This window comes from Castor canadensis, chromosome 14 (assembly GCF_047511655.1).
Source record: "Castor canadensis chromosome 14, mCasCan1.hap1v2, whole genome shotgun sequence".
Taxonomy (NCBI): domain Eukaryota; kingdom Metazoa; phylum Chordata; class Mammalia; order Rodentia; family Castoridae; genus Castor; species Castor canadensis.
Window position 1 is genome coordinate 63,715,135 of NC_133399.1, and position 17,947 is coordinate 63,733,081.

At 37.2% G+C, this 17,947-nt stretch overlaps 1 protein-coding gene across 7 annotated transcripts in view; it reads right to left on the reverse strand.

Moving 5' to 3' along the window:
- The window catches only part of Nrg1 (neuregulin 1), a 201,368-nt gene that overhangs the window by 171,792 nt on the left and 11,629 nt on the right, over positions 1–17,947 (reverse strand). The window contains exon 1 of one of the 7 annotated variants that reach the window (XM_074054673.1): positions 14,795–15,037. The exons of the other annotated variants lie outside the window; for them this stretch is intronic. The gene's annotated coding sequence lies outside the window, so the exon portion shown is untranslated. Of the gene's footprint in view, positions 1–14,794; positions 15,038–17,947 lie in introns of those variants that run through there. 7 annotated transcript variants of the gene reach the window in all.

Consider the following 17,947-nt stretch of genomic DNA (forward strand, 5'->3'; position numbering starts at 1 on the left):
TTGTGAAGCCCTTTCATACATTATATCAGTTTAGCACTATCAGATAAATTCAAGATGATGAAATCTAAACAAAATAGGCAGTTTAGCTACTAGAATTATATCAATGTTAATTTCTTAGTTTTGATCACTATAACTCAGTTATATGACATTAAGGGAAATGGCTGAAAGGTAGATGGGAACTCTGTTCTATCTTTACAACTCTTCTATAAAATATAAATTTATTTCCCCCAGAACTCTAGATAACTAAATCCAATTTGTTATATTTTACGAGCAGTAAGTTAAGTGTCCTTCTTCTGTGTTCCCATAAAACTATTACTACTCCATTTAATACAATGCTTTTTATCTTTATAGGTGTTTGTTCCACCCAGAGACAAAAAGTTTCTGGAAGTCAGGGACCTTTCAATACATCTTTTATCCTAGTAACTAGCACCGGACTCAATAATGTTTGCTGAGTGGAAAAATGAATATACAAAGTCAATCTGATTCAAATACTCCATATCAAAGGAGCCATCAGTTTCTCTCTAATGCTCAAGATTTATATATTGAATTTATTTATATATTTATAAATATATTCTATTTTATGTTGAATTTACCAGGTTTATCACTACTTTTCCTACTCATAAGATATTAACTCAGTGTGTGTTCTGTTCTTAGGCAAATATATCAGAAAATCGTATATTGACCTATAAGATCTCTGAAATCCAACAAGTACCTGGTTCCTGGCTCATTCATATAGATAACTGGTTTTGTTCTTGTAGTTATTTTTTGATTTTCATTCACTAAGCAATCATTGAGTCTCTGTAAGAGAGCTACCACTATTTCAGGTACTAGTCATACAGATGTGAAAAAGATTGCTGTTCAAGAGCTTGCATCCTAGTTAGAGAGGAATGGATGGAGAAGTCATTCACTGATTACATTTTAATATGAATTGTAAAGTAAACACTTCATCATTACAATCTAAGGGTACTAAAAATTACTGAGGTAGCTATGTCTTTTCCACTAAATCATGCAATTCAATTTCCTTTTCACTTAATCTGTATACAACTAACTTATATTCACCAGTAGGATACTGTTCAATTGATACGAAGTCATTTTGAAACTATAGTAGCAACTTCTTTTCCTTATCAAAAGCAGTAATTTATTACTTAGGATTTACTTGCATTAATTGAAGTACCTTCTACTATGTTACAACTGTATCATTTTAGGGCTAAAAATAAGTACTGAAGGCTATTGGTTAAAACCCAAGTTCAAGACTTACACTGCCATATACTAGCTGTTGACCTTGAGCCAACTGTTAAAATTCTCTAAGCCATTTCTTAATATGTAAAATGTGATAGAAGCTCACTTCATGATAGATTAAAGGATTAAGTACCAGTCAAAGTGTGTCACATTGCACAACTCAACGAATGTTGTTAGTTATTTTTATTATATCATCATTTTTGTCCTTGGTAAATTTTAGTAGTTAATGAAGCTTTCTAAATTAATAGAAAATTTTTAAACAACTGCCCACTTAGAGCTGAGACCAATGAAAAGACATTCATTCTTGTGGTAGGCAGAATAATGCTTCTGAAGATGTGTAAATCTTAATCCCCAGAGACTATAAATATAGGAGGAGGCACAGGTAGGAGGACTATAGTCTAAGGTCAGTTCAGAGTAAAAATGTGAGACCCTATCCAAAAAGTATCTACACCAAAAAAAAAAAAAAAAAAAAAAGGTATGTATGGGGGGAAGGGGCTGTAAGTTGGCTCAAGTAGTAGAATGCCTGTTTAGCAAGCACAAGACCCTGAGTTCAAACCCCAGTACCGATAAGAAAAAAAGAAAGAAAGAAAGAAAAAGAAGTTAGCCCAGCCTAGCCTACAGATGTGTCCTGATTTAACCATCAGAAAATACTCAAGAGAACTCCAACTCTAAGAATTTTGCCATTATGGTAACAAAAGCAGAATGTTTCTACATGAGCATGTGTTCCTGCAATATTAGGTCCTGAGTTGGGGTGTGGTATGAAGCAGAAGGGACAAGTTTCTGCTGATTGAAGACATAGCTTAGGTAATCCATGAAGATCTTACAGAAAAGCTCTTAGTCAGATACTTCAAAAATCACATTGTTATCTGTCATGTTACGTAAGATAACTTGAGAAGCTGACAGTATAGAAGCTGCAAGATAGTTCCCCAATTTTGTAAGAAGTACTATAATGACGGAATATACCAGTTGTTTTTGTTTTTAAGGTGGATAAATTAGTTAATTCTGATAGCCAGAAGAGAATGCTCTTAAGGATCAAGGTCTGAAAAGAAACAAAAGAAAACAGAACAACAGTCTCACAGTTCAAGTGTCCAAAGACTCAAAAAAAAATTCTGAAAATAAATAGTTAGACCTATAACTGAGCTATAGATTTATTAGGTTCATTATTATTCTTGCAGTGCTGCAGTTCTGAAAGTTTTGAGTTCTCGTCACCTAACCCCATTTTTCCCAGAAGCACCATTACTTTTACCATGTGATTTTGCAAAATTAATTTCCTCTGTTCAAGAATGCAAACTTGGAGTTGTAACAGTTGTATCTACAGTGAGATAAGGATCCATCAATGGTCTTGCAGATTCCCTTCCCAAGAGCCAGAGTTTCTCAAACCTCTTGCTGCATATATAAGTCACATGGGTAAGTTTATCAAAATGAATAGGACCCCATGAAAAGACTGATTCTCAGAGCTACTATGGAGATACCAGCACACCCATGTTTCTAACAGCACTATTCACCAAAGCCTGATTATGGAATCAGTCTGGGTGTCCATCAATGGGTGAGTAGATAAAGAAAATGTGGTATATATGCACAGGAGAGTTCTACTCAGCCATTAAGAAGAATGAAATTATGTCACTTGCTGGAAATGGATGGAACTGGAGATCATCATGTTGAGTGAAATAAGCTAGTCCCACAAATACAAGTCTCACATGTTTTCTCTCATATGTGGAAGCTGGGGAAACAAAGAAACAACAAAAACAAAAAGGTCATGAAAATAGGGGATGATTGGGGGTTGAAGGAAAAGGTAAAAGGAGGAAAGGGAGGGTGTAATGGAGAAGTAAATATTACCCAAGAACCTTGTCTGCATGTATGGACATGTCATGATGAAGCCCCTTACTTTGTACAATTAATATACACCAAGTTTTAAAAGACTGATTCAGTATCCAAAGAGTCTGCACTTTCAGTAGCTGGGATGTAACAAAGTGACTGAGGTGAGTGAGTGCTTGCCTGGCATGGGTCAGGCTTGATTCCCAACACTGGAAAAAAAAAAAAAAAATCTGCTCTTTCAAAAAGCACTTCCTGGTGATTCTGACCCAGATGGTCCGAGCACATTTTTGGAACTATTACACTGCCAGGGTGGTCCTTTCTAACAGTTATATGGCATTTACAAAGAAGTAACGCCCATGAAGTCTTTCCTTTAAAGGTTTTGAGGCTTTTTTTTTGAGACAGGATTTTCCTATGTAATACAAACGGGGCTCAGACTTGTGAGCCTCCTTCCTCAGCCTCCCAAGTGCCAGGATTATAGACTTTTGCCACCACACCCAGCATATTTTTTTCCATGCTTAAAATTTGTTATCCTAAGTTAATGAAAGAGGGTAAGACTTAATTTTTTGAAGATAATCAGAATTGTGTAGAAAAAGACAAATGTAATTAAATTTCTTAGAAGCAGTGCTATAAGTGGTAGCATCTGCATAGCTGCCTACAAAGCCCACATTCTGGCTCTCTTATCCAAAGTAAGGAGTCAGGAATGGGTTGAGAGAGAGAGAGAGAGAGAGAGAAAGAGAGAGATTCCAAAATGTTTCTCCTGAGCTGGACACTTGTATCCATTTTTATGTTTTCATGTTATAAAAAGTGGACTATTCTGTAGTTAAGGGCAAACAGTAACTTCATAACATCAAGACAGCTTTCTGAGAGACTGTACTATTTGAAAAACTTTAAGAGATATTTTAAATGCTATGACCACAAGGGAAAACGACAAGTATGTGAGATGATGCACACGTTAATTAGGGTGATTCAGCCTTTGTGTAATATATTACATGTTTCAAACATATAAATATATAAAATTGTATTTTTCCATGTAAAAATAAATTTAAAAAACTTTAACAATTAAAGCACATTGTATTAATTAGGAACACATTTATTGTGGAGAGTTACTATGGAATTTGCTTGAAAATACTTTTTTCCCTAAAACTGTGTAAGAGAAAGAACCAAGTAATTTTACATTTATGCTTTCTATAAGATTAGTTTATACAAGTCTTTAGATTCAAATGGCTAGATGTAAAAGATGTTAGTTAAGAACAATAAAAGTTTTAAGAAATGCTGGTTCCCAGGTATAGTTTATTTCTCATTAGGACATTCAAGCCCGACCTTTACAAGACCACCTCTTAGTCTTGTCACTTCATACTTCTTCCCTAAGCAGCCACAAGCATTAATGCCCACAGAGACAGCAGTGGAAACCTCCAGTGCAGACCTCTCCTTTGAGATACAGACCTTTGTCAGAGTTGCTTTACTTGAAAATTCAATTGTGCGAATCTAAAATAATTACTTTCTCACACATCTCCAGTTCACACACATTTCAGTTCATAGTATTACTAGTGATAAGGCCTCCCCCCATTTTTATCCCCAACCCTTCCAGGAAAGGAACTTTTATAGTATTGGGAAATATGCAGAGCCAAAGTAGCGGTAACCACTCAACTACAAAGCAACCACAAAAGTAGAAAAGAGGAGAAAGAAGAAGGAGGCCAGACACGCAAGCAACTGAACATGAAGTGAGCTGAAACATGCATCCTGAGAAAGGAGGAAGTAGCTACAAAAGAGCTGTGCATCATGAAGGATGGCAATTCCAATCATGGATGTCCATAGCAGGAGGTACATCTTAGCAGACTAGACAGTAAAGTCAAAGGCCAACTGTGAAACCTGCAGAAGGATCAGAAGCTAAAATTGGAAGAGATTCCTAGGGAGCAAGAAGGGAATTTATAATGTGCTGGTCAAATTTATTCTGTATTGGACTTTAGGCTTGTATAGGGCTCATTTCTGTTCCTGAACCATTTGGTTTTCTTACTACAGAGAAGTCCATATCTTTAAGATTGCAGCTTAGTTGGTTTTCTCATGGTAATTTGGCAATCTGGATAGGATTCGGGATTAAGCAATCCTGTGGATAAAGCTGTAGCATAAAATGTGTGAAATGTAGATTACATAGTGATCTGATCAGTCACTGAATTTGAGACTTCTGAGAATATATATTTGGGTAAGTTTATCTAATCTTTTGAAGACCTGTTGAAAACCCTATGTAAACCCAGACTCCCAGTGAAAACAGAACAGCTGGAGAACATAAGCCGTGCCAGGTAAGCAAGAGCAGAATAGGTTTACCTATAGAAAATGGCAAGGATATATATTTTTTGCAGATACAGGAATAATAATAACTCTTCAAGGGACATTTCAGAGTAGAGTTCAGTAAGATGTGGTCCACAAGCCAAATCCTACCCATCATCTCTTTTTGTAAATAAAGTTTAATTGGAACACAGTCACACTCATTTGCTAATAAAATGTCTTTGGCTGCTTTTGGGCTGCTACTATATAGTTACTCTTCACAGAAATGTTTGCATGTCCCTTCTACAGAGCATCAATAAGTTATCAAGGAGCATCTACAAAATTTCATCTAGCTATGGTTCATTTCATAAGGACACAGCAGAGTGGTAATAACCCGCATGGGGTTTACATTTTGAGGTCAAAAAATGAAATGGGTATGTGAAGTGAAACATTCAAAATATAACCTATGTATGCCAAAGGAATTAAATCCCCACCTGGAGAAGCAGAGGGAGCTTCTCACATGCTTATGACACATGTGAGCATTGCCTGGTTCAGGCAAAAATTGTTCGCCAAGTGGGATAGAATATACAGATTAGAAAATGGTGGTGGGAAAAATCAACCTCAAAGTTCAAAAATAAATGTCATGAATTATATTTGATGACGATTTCCTACCTAGAAAAAAAAGAGGAGGACTGGTTTACCTACACCCTGACTGGTAGAAACCACCTGGCGAGGATAATTCTTAGAGAAACCGAGGCCTGCAGAATGTAAAATCTGAGCTGCCTCACCCACTTGGAATCAGAATAAGTGCACCTACTAAAATAAGGAAAATGCTTTTGCTACTAAGTTGGCAAATTACAAAATCTCCTATCCTGCTTAAACTTGAGAGATAACAGCATTATGCCCCTAATGGTTGCCAGTGAGTTTTAATGCAATAAAGATGGCTGGAATAACACGCGAATATAAATTGGGATAATGCATTACAGTTAAGGAGGAGCTGTGCTAGGACTAGAACTATGACAATGAATTACTATTCTAGAAAGAATGGAGTTTGGGGCAGGCACTAGTGGCTCACACCTATAACCCGAGCTACTTGGGAGGTTGTGATCAGAAGGACTGAGATTCAAGGGGGCAAATAGTCAGTGAGACCCTACATCTAAAATAACCACAGCAAAATAGAGTGGAGGTGTGGTTCAAGTGGAAAGCACCTGCTTTGTAAGTGAGAAGCTCTAAGTTCCATCAAAAACAAAGAAAAAAAGAATGGAGTTTGGGCATAATGGATCAAATCTATACAGTGACAATATTAGAAGATTCTTTAAAGTATTTTAAGAGACTTGATTCTATACTTCACTTATGCTATGTAGATATTTTGTGCAATTGGCCCCTATGACTCTGAGATCATATACATTATTTATAAAATTAAGCTGAGTTTTTCTGATGGGGATTAGTGGGGGAAAGTAAGTAACTTTCAAATCAAAATTGAGAAATTGAGAAAAATAGATTTCAGAAAGACTTGGGGAGTGTGCCACTTATGTTGTAAGTATTTCTAAAATGTGTTGCAATTATTTCTTTGAAAAGCAGAAATAAGAATTATAAGAATTAAAGAGCATTGGGATGACATACTTGGGGAAAGAAGTCAGAATGACACAAAGTTTCAAATGCAGACAACTTAATAATACAAAAAACTTGAAGATGAAAACAAATATAAAAGTCTTAGTAATGAACTGCATATAAAAATTACATGGGTTTTGGAAGATAGTTTAGGAACTGGGTTCCAGCTTGGGATCTGATTTTCTATGGCATGTGCATATCTGCAAATTTAAAAGAATATGTATCATTGCTGCACATATGTAATTATCTACTGTGTTGCTTAGCACAGAATTCTTGTTCTATGCTTCTTCACCTGAATTGCAAATTATTGAGTTCACTCCCACCGGTAATAATGAGGAAAGGCTGAAGCCAGGCCTTTGAAATGGAATAGAAGTAAAGACAACGGTAAAAAGAATGAAGTGTGTACAATGAAGTGTTAGGGAAGAAGTAAGTAAAAATCTAGTCCAAGTCTTAAAAAATTAGTCCTTGTTGGCTTGCGTGAAGGTAAAGGAATATACAGCTTGTTTATGATGGCTGAGCTGAGGACAAGGTGAGGCACTGAGATGGGACACAAGCAAGAAGAAGACACAGGTCAAAACCCTGAAGCTAGGACCTGAAAGTCAGCACCTACTCACCCAGCTATAAAATCGTTATGGACCAGACCTAAGGTGAGGGGGTGGTGTTGAATTTCCCTCTATGCACATTATTTACAACAAAGCAAAATGAATTTATAAGCATTTCAAACTGCCAAGGAACTAAGATCCTAAAACATTTCCAATGAGTAAGGAACGCTAAATAGAAACTAATAATAGAGTCTAGCATCCATTATTACTAGTTTCAAATGGAGATGTCATTGTTGTATCTTTAATTAGGAGCACCGACTTTACTGATTCACTTTATTGTCTATAAAAATATTATAAAGACTATAACAAGTTCACTCCTAACTTCAATCCTCATAACCCACCTTTCCCACCACAGGCTTCTCCAGTGCCTACCAAGTATGGCTTACATATACATCTGTACGCATACTGCCCATAGAGCCCCACGTACACTACTCTTCTTTCATGAGCAGTAAGGAATAAGGAAAGCACTCTTAGAGATCTGGGTCACATTAACTTTCTGGGTGTGATGAAGTCAAGGCAAACCCTTCCATTTGCCTATGTTCCTGTTCATTGCCAATATACTCACCATTCACATGAGCATTGATTACCTGAAAGACCTACAATCATCAATTAATTCAGTTATGTATGTGATATTTTATCTTTAAAAAGGGTTCTTTCAAACACAAGGGTTGATTCTCAGGATTGTATATGGGTCTTACCTCAAGTACATTAATGAACAGAAACTATAGGTTGCTTATAAATGGCAACAGGGTGGCTGGCATGACTGATTGATTGTTGAGATTAACTTCATTTAGGGAAGAGACCTTAGGTCCCACAAAGTAATCATTACTTAGATACTTCCTTTCAACATTTGTGGGGAGCCTTCTTCTTCTTTTTACTTTTTTTTCCCAAAACTGGGGATGGAAACCAAGGTCTTGCACATACTAGGTAAGTGCTTTGCCACTGAGCCACATCTCAGCTCATGGGGAGCCTTTCCCATGCTGACACTGTGTGATGACAGTAAAAGAGCACCCTTAGTGGAAGGGGGATGGGGAAATTGATTCTTTTAAATTTGTACAAAATAATAAAAGCATCACAGTAGGACTACAGAGGAGATGGTACTGAGGAAACATTGAGTGGAGGTAAATTGTTCAAAAGAATATAGAAAGTCTCCTTAGAGGGCAGACTTAAGATTAGTTTTTAGGAAAAGTAGGAGCTGGATAGGGGAAGGACAGAAGGACAACTACATGATCTAAACCACAAAGCTATGACCTCACACTTCTATTAGATGGTCAGCAAGAACCAGGTGGCTACACACAAGGGCTCAGTTGGAGAAAAAGAGTGACAAAACAAAGCCCAGAAATGTCCATGGGCAGGTCATGGCATGACATCATATCTTGCAGTGCCTATCTGAGCGGTGCAGTAAATATAAGTAGATAAAGGAGTTAAGAATGCTTTTTTTCCCAATTCAAATTTTATGAAGTAATTCATCAGCATAGAGAATGAAGTAAGAGTAGGGATGGAGCAGAGGGAAATACAGAAGGAAATTAGATGAATTTAAGCCAAACAAGAGATCAGGCATGGGTGGGAAGGGTGGAGGGCAGAGGTCTTCATTGAGAAGCACTTCTAGGGAATCATGGAGAAGCCATGGTCTACAGCCAGACACAAGGAATGCACCAGAAAGAAAAGGTGATGCTCCCTTCTCTTAGCACCTCTAATTTCATCCATTTAGAATATGTAAATTGACAACCCATTGTTATATTTGATATTTTCTGAGCTCTCATGATATACAAGGCATGCTTCTGAATAAGTAGAGCTGTGTGAGATACACTCTTTGCCACTAAGATGTTTACAGTCCAATTTCACCTTAGCTTGTTAGCCATGCTCCTTCCGAGAGGGAAACTCTTTCTTAGGAAAAAAAATACCCTAAAAGACTGCAAGCTTCCCCAACAGGGCATTCTGCAGAGATGACAACTTGATTTGGGGTTCAGACATTGGTAAGGAGAAGTTGGAGGGGAAGGATGAGAAAGACAAAATTGGCATAGTCATGGGGCATTTGTAGGCCCACCAACATGAACAATTATACATCAAAGAAAGGTACAACCTGTCCTCTAGTAATAGACAAAGTAATAGACAAAAAATGTTCCTTAGCTATGAACACAATGGCTTCTTTCATATAATAAATTCATTCCTACAATGACGTGCAGCAACTTTGAAGGCATTAGAGGTTAAAAAAAAAAAAAGGAGAGTGAGTAACCACAGACAATTCTGCAACACTTACTAAAACAAATAAGCACAGTGATAAGGAAAATTCTGCTTAAATACCACTACCTATTAGTTAGTATCCCTCACCTTTTTTCAACCTTAAGTTCCAAATCATTGCTCCAACCAACAGAAGGAACTCCTATAAAACAGCTCATGGTATTCTAGCATCTACCATTGTTAGTTGAATATAGGCCTATCATCCATCACTTAGAAATACTTGAGATTTAAAAGGAAGCATAATGATTTAAAATTTCTTCATCCATAATTTCACTTCGGAATTTGTAGATACAGCAATGCACAGTCCAAATTCTGCAGTGTAAAGCATAAGACTTTCAAAGAAGCCCAGTAAGTGAACATTCTCTTGAAGACAAAAGTGATAACAGCTTACTTGAGGAAACTTGACTACTAAAATAAGCATTTGGAGATCTAGGGTGTGTTTTAAACATGCAGGAGCAATTGTCAGGAGAGAACAGACTCTATTACAAATAAGTGATTCCCAAGCAGTGAGTGACCAATTCCCTCCCATTCATATCCTCAAATGCATTATTTTTTGCTTTAATAATTCTTAGGCATTAAGAGTACGGAAACACCTGGAGTTGATTTTAACACTACTTTGCTAGCCTAGGATATGGTCCAAATCCCATCAGGCTAACTCTCACCCTTGACATGCCAAATACGATTACTGGAGTCCAGTCACTTCTCCGGGTCCTGCAGCTGTTTCTCCCCTCCCATCATAATCATGACATCTACTTCTTAGCCCAGAACTCCAGCAGCAGCACAAGCACCCGTTGCCAATTCAAGTGGAATAACAATTTCTTCAATTGACACTCCAAGGTGAAGTTTCATTCACCTCTGCTAACTATCTGTGCAGTATACATGCCTCAAGAAATTCTGAGGACCCTTCATTGATGACGGCCTGATGCAGTCACCACTGGGTGAAATAACAACTTAAGGACACTTACAGCAATTGAATACAGTTTTTTTTTTTTTTTTTACAAAAGAATCAAGGGGTGGCCAAAACGTTCAATTCCCAGGTAAGGTAGGAACTGGGACTCCAAGCCCACCTAGGTAGAGGTCCTGTGGCACACAGTGGTGGACCACCAGGCTGGAACCCTCACCCTGTCCCAGTTGTAAAACCTTGGGCAAGTCATGCAATCTTTACTTATTTTTCTCTTGAAGATAAGGGTTGGACAAGGTCAGAGATTTTCTTTTTTTGATATCTTGGCAAACTCTTGATCCTTCTTTTGTAAACCTGGTAATAACCACAGCAATTACATTCAATAAAATTTTTACTTCATCAAACTGCATTTTGAGATACATTTTGCCCCTATTTCATTGAGATTTCCAGGATTGACCTTCTGGCTTATCACCTCCAATCCTATCACCATAAGGCATTTCTCAGAGACCTCCTTTCTCAAAACTGGCCAGCTATAAGCTTGCTTAGATCCAAAAGCCCAATAAAACCAGACTTAATTCACCCTCAAAATGCCACCATCCTCTGAAATCCCTAACTGAGTACTTTTCATGTCGACAGGCCTTTTCTTCCCTAATGTTTTTAGCCTTTTAATGATTAGTGACTTCCTGTTCCAATAGAAGGTAACTTTTTGTGATAACCCTCCTGCTGGAAAAATTTTAAATGTTGAATTACATATAATAAACATCACCTTAAAGGAATTTGGCAAAATAGAGAACTTTTAGGACAAATTGTAAAGAAAATTTTGAATTTTAAAGATATAGAAAAATACAATGAATAGTGCAATCAATTTTCTTTAAGGGCATTTGCCCATCCTGGTGAAGGAGACAGAATTCAAGGATTAGGACCTGCTGAAGTAAGAAGTCTTATTGTAGTAAACCCTCCCCACAGTAATCTGGGACTCCAAAGAGTTAACGCCACTTATGAAAAACTCAGAAATCCTACATGTACAGGTAACGAAAACTAAACTCATCCATCTTTTAACCCTGGAGACCCTGGGACATTGCTTGGACCAAGGTGAAGCTGGAAAGAAGAGTTGAGCCTACAGACAGGCTCTTGCAAGCCTAGATAAGGACAGGTTGGTGGCCACAGAACCTCAAACCATGAAATTGGTAGGGCCCCAGGTACCCAGCAGTAACAATACAAAACTTAGCAGGAATGTACTTTTATTTTTATGCCTTGAGGAATGCCACAGATAACTTTTAAAAACAAATGACCAGCCTAGAGTAAGCTACAGCCAGGCACAGAAGAGAACAAGGCAAGGAGTGAGAAACAACACATACCAAAACCATCACACACAAATCCCGAAACCATTATGCTTACTCTTCTAAAATAAATACCAACTTGAAAATACCTTCAGGGACCAGGAAAATATAAAATAGGACATACCAGACTTGAAAAAGGACCAAAGAAAACTACTAGAAATAGGGGAGAAAAACAGTAATTAAGGTGAAAAACTTGATAGATGATATTGGGAACAAATTTCACATAGCAGAAGAAACAACGAGTGAAGTAAAAAAACAGATCAGTCGAAAATAGTAGCAGAGTAAGAAGAAATGATGGAAAATTCAAAAGAGAGGTAGAGAACTGGTGATTATAGCAAGAAGGTTCAATGGACTTTTAATTATAGTTTCTGAAGGAGGCATGAGAATGGGATGTAGGAAATCTCTGAAGATACATGGATGAGAATTTTCCAGAATAAAGCAAATTACATGTTCCAGAAGCTTGATGATCCTAAGCAGGATAAAGAGAAAGGAAACCTCACCTAAAGCATATCATGGCGAAAGTACGGGGGTGAGAAGAAAGGCAGGTTACCTTCAAAGGAGAGGTGGTCAGACTGACAGCTAACTTCTAAACAGCTTCTGATTAATGAAAGCACACTGAGGGCTAGCTGCATCTTGGTTCTAGACCAAACTATATGTTTCACCTAATACCATAATTGCATGCTGACTAAGTCCTTTGTCTGAACTCTTTCTCAAGGTAATGGCAATACAGAGGATATAAACTTCTGAAAATAATTCTGAAACATGCGGCAGCTTTTAGGTGTATTACCTAAGAATGTGGTAAGGCCACGTACTACAGATAATGGTGCTTGGCTTGTAAGTTTTGTCTGTGCTAAAATCTTCCCACCAATCAATGAAAAGACCTTCCTGGAGCTGGGCCACAGAGAAGGAGAAGAAAAAGTGGAATTGATTCTTTCCTGGTAATACATGGACCTCAATATGATACAGTTAAGTTATCTCTGGACCACTGATGAAACACCTGATGCTTGCTCAGTATTTTTTCTCTTATATCCAGCTTTTGACATGTCAAGCTTCTGGTTCATATATTTCTCCTCAGATCTTTGATTTATACTTTATATCTCTTTAATACCTCCTCAATTATGATTGTGATAATGACAAAGTACTTTATGTTTCTGTGGGAGAACTCAGTGATTTTGATGTTAAAAACGTAGTCAAAATGAACTCTCAAGGCTGCATGTGCTCAGTGAAAGAGCACTTGCCTAGCATGTACCAGGCCCTGTTACGTATACTCAGCACTGACAAAAAAAAAAAAAAGAGAAAGATTTCCATGAATGTCCACGGTAACAATCACTACAGTTTAATCCACTTCACTTAAAAAAGCAGCCTGCTGCTTGTCTAATAAAATACTCACTTTATCAAAGGTAGAACAGATACATTTGGGAATTTAGTAATGGGAAGTTTAAGAGGTATCTTTCAATGAATAGCTCGATGACAATTCAGAGTTACTACAGAGAAAAAATATGCTATCATAAATTAGCTTCCTGTTATGTTCCTTCCATTAATATGATCAACAAAGGGCTGGGGGTATAGCTCAATGGCAGAACACTTGCCTATAATGTGTGAGGCCCTGGGTTCAATCCCCAGAACAACAAGAAAAAAAAAATAATATGATCATTAGGTTGAAAAACTTCTTCATGAATTTGTGAAGCATAGCATTACTGGGAAATAAACAGAGATTGCATACAAAAATAAAGGAAGTATCTTACATGGAAAACTAAGTATAAAGTTAAGGACATAAACCAATGAAGAAAAAATTATATAATGATTTATGTTAAGAATTTCTTGGGCCTGACGGATGTGCCAAAGTGGTACAGCACTTATCTATCATGCGTGAGCCCGTGGGTTCCATCTCTAGCACTACAAAAATAACTAAATAAATATATCTGTGTGTGTGTGTGTGTGTGTGTGTGTGTATACTATTTTTGTATATACTATTTTTTTTTAATTCTCAAAGACCTTGTCTGGCCTGCATTTTTTACTGTTCATATACTTCTAGTGTTTAGTTGAGGTTAAATTCTCACTTGTTCACGTTTGGAAGGAATATCTACGTTAAGGGCATCTGGATCACAATTCATAGCCAGTATCCAGTTTCTACTAAGAAACTCACTAGGAAGGCTTCTGTGCTAGTACTTTAAAAATATATATTCCCCCTAAATAATTCATACACCTAAACAATTCTCGGTTTTAGCTAAGAAAAATTAAACCACATTACTATTTCACCTATTAAAAGTTATTCTATAAGAAATAAACTGATTCCTACATAATACCAATTTGCTTAGACCTTCTATGACTATTATTTTTCAAAAACTTCAGGCTTCCTTGAAAAGATTCACTACTAAGGATTCTGGATAAAAATGCACCATGAACACTATTCAAAACTGGAGACCACTAACTTAATATGATCAGACTCTTAATCAGTTTTCTTCCACACCTAAGATTTTTTGTCCTCATATAAATGAACCTTGTTAATTATCAAAGAAATAAAGTCCAAATATTTAAATGATTGCCACGATCACAGAAATTTAGTCCTCCTTCCTCTTAAATGCTGCCTAGAACAGTGTCCTTCCCACGTCAGCACAGTACTCCATGGAATCTCCTGCTCCCTCCCTCCCCCTTCTCTTCCACCAGGAGATGACTATTTACTATACATTTACACACACACAAACACACACACATATACACACCGAAGCCAGGCTTTCACCAGTACTCTCAGCCCTGGCCTAGGACTACTTCCTGGTTCTAACGTGGAAGAGCTTTCAATCCATGACTGGCTGGGAATCAGCAGTTGTCTGTCTTCCCAGATCCTTGGATGGGCTCCCAATGGACTCTTCAGTCCCTTTCTTGCCACTGTTTAATTCCCTCATTAATGGAGCCAGTTGAATATGAGTCAGCAAACTTTATGAGTTTCTACCACCCTCAAAGGATCTGATTGTCCTCAAGGCAAAGCTGCTCCCTGCTACAACCCATGACGTGAGGCTTTGGTTTGAAGATAGTTGCCACTATACCTTAGGAAAATTCCAGGTGAGGCCCAGACGAAAACCATAATATGCTGAGTCTTCCCTTCTTTTAGGAGGCTAGTCAAATCTTACAAATAAAGATCTGGACTACATAATCATCCTATAAGGGGAAGAAAAACTCTCTCTCATTTTACTGGCCTCCTCCCCCCTCAAAAAAAAAAAAGTAAATAAACATAGATAAATCCCAAAATGCAAATTGAACCACTATCCTTGCAAACTCAATAATGAACTAAGAGACCTTTGACCTCTAGGTTCTGGAGTCAAAGATTTGGGTTACTAGTGACAAATGTCACTGCAATGAGCGACTCAGATGCGAGAGGGCAACTGTGCTTGTCTAGATCTGCTGTCAAGGCACGGATCCTTCTTCTTGCACTTCCTTTCTACAATGAGCACAAAAAGATTGCTTTCGTGTTCTTAGGGTCTTCTGTGTTTAGGGGTTGGCTCAAAAAGAGTTCAGAACACTGAGATAGCTCACACCTATTTCATATATGAATTCACATTCACACACATGAACACACACACACACAACTATTACCAATTTCTTCCATATTATGAGATTACAACTTTACCAGTCATCTTGCCAGGCAAAATTTATTGAACCTACTTAAGTATAAGACACTGTAATAAGAAACAAAAAAATACAAAGGTTTGGTTAATTTAAGTTTATTGCCACCCTTAAAATAAAATCATATAAACCATGTCCTCCAAGCTGCTCTTTGATGGCACAGAAATCCATTTCTCTTCCTAGAAGCCTAATATACCCAAATCATCAGGCAAGTAAATTCATATGCAATGCTTATTGTAGATTTAAAAGGATGGCATCATAATCATTGAGATCCCTGTCCTAAATTCTGGAGGCGTGGGTTCTTGTACTGGGCCTCCTGCTTTGGTTAGATGCTCAGGTTTTCTTCATCTAAAATGATGTCGTTCAAGTGCCTGCTCTCTAAAACGACCTCTTCATTTCTAACACTTTATGATTTTTCTCAAGACTAATATAAGGACTTCATATTTAGGCAGCTATTAAGTTAATTTTATTGCTTACCCAGAAGCAACTGTCATTATTTGTATTTATTAACAACCTCTTCACATAGCAAACTTAGGTGCAGGCAATGGTCAAAGTAATCGATGAAAATTAACTCCTTAAACTGCATCTGTCTAATTAGGTTCTTTACTGCTTCTGTGCACTCAGAGAAAATTTAACAAACACATCTTAGGGTGAGCAAAAACTGTGGGTTGAACAAATCTCTAATTTCACTTCATTACCCTGAATAATTAAGCAACGATTAATACTTACTGAGAACTTAAAATAAATTGTGCAAATTTACATTATAAAAGTGATGAATGGCCAATTCAGGAACAAATCCATGCATGCCTGGTACTAGTGATTTGCACTCACACTTTCTCATTAAGTGATGGTATCATAATAACGAACTCGCTACCCATGAACTCCCAACTCATTGTTTTAAATGAATTAGTAATACTTCCTCATACAGTCACTGAATAAATTCTTAAGAACTAGGACTATTATGTTCCTAGCACCATGCTATTCTCTAGTGAAAGCATCCTGCACAAGAAAGGCATGGCTTTGTGGGGATTATGGCCTCCACAAAAGACTGTGGAGATGTAAAATGCAAAAATGTGCATCCATTACAACTCAAATGAAAGTTCTTCTGGGTGGGAACAATAGTTTGTTTCTGAAAATTAAAACATATTAACAAAATTAAATGCCCAAAATAGAATGGAGATCACTGTGACTTGTGTCCTGCCAACAAATAACAAAAACAAGACACAGACATAAAATATTCAATGTGTGTTTTCTGTATAATAAAAAACAAGGTGATAAAATGTAGGAATGTTACCTATTTCCTTATGCACATTTTTTAATGTCTTGTTTAACAGCTTAGCATTTACAACAGATCCTGAAATATTATTTCAATTAACTAGGAACCACAAAAGTAACCTTAAAGAAAGTAGACCTACTTACTTAAATGTGGCCCTAGTCAACTTTATATATGCTTATTACTTCATCCTTTCGGGGTGTGTGTGTGTGTGTGTGATCCTGGGGATCAAACCCAGAGAACTTTGCACGCTAGGGCAAGTGCTTTCCCACTAAATATGTGACAACTACCTACATATTCACTGTGCAAATTAAGTACATAGAACCCAAGGTATGTATATGAACATGTAATCATTTCCCATTTCTTATTTCCCAGACTGACAGGAAATAAGAAGTAGTCTGCCTTATTTCACAAAATTATCAGTTGCTTTAAAGAAGAGGTTTTTAGTTCAAATATACCAAGACACATGACAAGTCTAAGAATGTCCGTTCTTCGCCTTAGTCATTAAGGAAATTTTCAACAAAGAAGTATATATGCATAATGAAAAACTAGGTTCCTGCAGGGTCTAAGTAAGGAAGTTTTTAGTGAGCTGACATACTAATACTGCTAGCAAAACACTGGGAATCCTTCAAAAGATTATTTCTCTGTGAATTCACGTGAGAAGATTCAGACAAGTTGGAGGTGAATAAATTGCTTTCTTGCTCAAGAGCTGTGCCACCTAGCTCTGAATTTCACAAACACAAAAAAGAGGGGGTAACTGTGTGAGATCACATCTAAAATGAAACAAAGTGCATTCAGATATTCCATGGTCATCTCTCTCCTAGGGTCCTGTGATGTCAAGGCATATGCAACTTGAACAGCAAACCTAAAGCCATGTGCCTGTAAGACAGGGACCACTACCCTGCTGGCTTCAGGAAGTTCTATTCCCACACTATTGAGCTCAGAAAAATCAGCAAGATAGTTGTGTTCAGTGTTTTCATCACTATTTCAAGAGGAAGGAAGAGGTATTAAAGGTTTGGAGGGTTTTGTTTAAAAAGATGTT